At 43.9% G+C, this 1,337-nt stretch overlaps 1 long non-coding RNA gene across 1 annotated transcript; it reads right to left on the bottom strand.

The window, feature by feature from the left end:
* Positions 1–85: 85 nt before the first annotated feature.
* LOC120227803 lies at positions 86–1,337 on the bottom strand. Its single transcript, XR_005527338.1, has 2 exons — positions 1,272–1,337; positions 86–331 (listed from the first exon to the last, which is right to left on the bottom strand). It is a non-coding gene; the product is annotated as an uncharacterized LOC120227803 (long non-coding RNA).

Raw genomic sequence — 1,337 nt, forward strand, 5'->3', positions numbered from 1 at the left:
TTAACTTTCCCTCATGTAAAATATTTTAGGTAAGTAATTTAAGTTGACATTACCCAAGACAAAAAACACATGAGAACCCACAACCTAACACGGCTTTGCATTTCTTTCTTGCCTTGCAAGAAATTGTACAGCCGAAGAGAACAAAACAAAACCAACAGGAGGGGTATGAAGAGAAAGACTAATTTCTGTTGCACCCTACATTCATTTTTCTAATCTAGACTCTGGGAGACCGTGTTGCACAGAATGGGTGAGTTACGCTGAGCAGACTCCCTATAAAGGTACCCTAGTGACGGTGGGACGTGTAGAACATTCCTCAGGTACTGGTGACTGCCTGAGAACAGAGGCAGGGAGAAAACAAATGATCACCTGATGTGAAAACAAAGGCAAAAGGAAATGCAGAGAACATTAAATCCCCTTATAACTTGCAGCCCGTGGACAAATACTTGAGATCTACAGAGTATGAAATTCCTCCAGGAACTCCCAATCTTAATGCTTTGCTAGAGGCAAAAAACACCCTTTGCTTCACAATAATAGCCAGGGCTCCTGGATCCTGTGTCTCCTTTAACACATGAAAATCCCTTAGGAAACTTCCTTTGTCTATACATTCCCACCTCCCCTTAAAAGTATATAACCAATCATACCTCATTGCAGCTCTTTCTGCCCAGGGGTCCTGTTGCTGTGCATTAATTAAGACACCTGTTTTTTGGGGGTTTTTTTCCTTGCACCAAGCATCTCAAGAATTCTTTTCAGACCCCAGATCAAGTCACATCAATTACAGTCATACTGCACATGAAACTCCACTAGAGTTTCTGTCTTTTTTTTTTTTTTTAAGAGAGAGCGTGAACAAGGGAGAGGGGCAGATGGAGAATCTTAAGCAGGCTCCACACTCAGCCAGGACCCCACGCAGGGCTCCATCCCATGACCCTGGCACCATGACCTGAGCCAAAATCAAGAGCCAGATGCTCAACCAACTGAGCCACCCAGGCACCCAGTTTGTAACCGTCTTAATGATTTACAAGAAAAACACCATGTTAATAATAGACCTCCAGGAACCTCTGCACCCAATTTCCTGGAGCCTTAAGATCACCCTCCCCTCTATAGGATAGAAAACCTTCTCTTAGTCACTCTGCATAACCTCAATGCAGTGCTTTCTGCCCATGGGTCCTGTCCCCATACTTTAATAAAACCAACTTTTTTTACACCAAAAACGTCTCAAGAATTCTTTCTTGGCCGTCAGCCTGGAAAGAATTCATTTCCACATCGGTGCCTACCTGCTGGTGTCTCTGCAGAATTTTCTACGTACGTGCCAGAACCTGGGATGCCATCCCAAGTCATCC

The sequence above is a fragment of the Hyaena hyaena genome, unplaced genomic scaffold (genome assembly GCF_003009895.1).
Source record: "Hyaena hyaena isolate Hyena2069 unplaced genomic scaffold, ASM300989v1 scaffold_4538, whole genome shotgun sequence".
Lineage (NCBI taxonomy): Eukaryota > Metazoa > Chordata > Mammalia > Carnivora > Hyaenidae > Hyaena > Hyaena hyaena.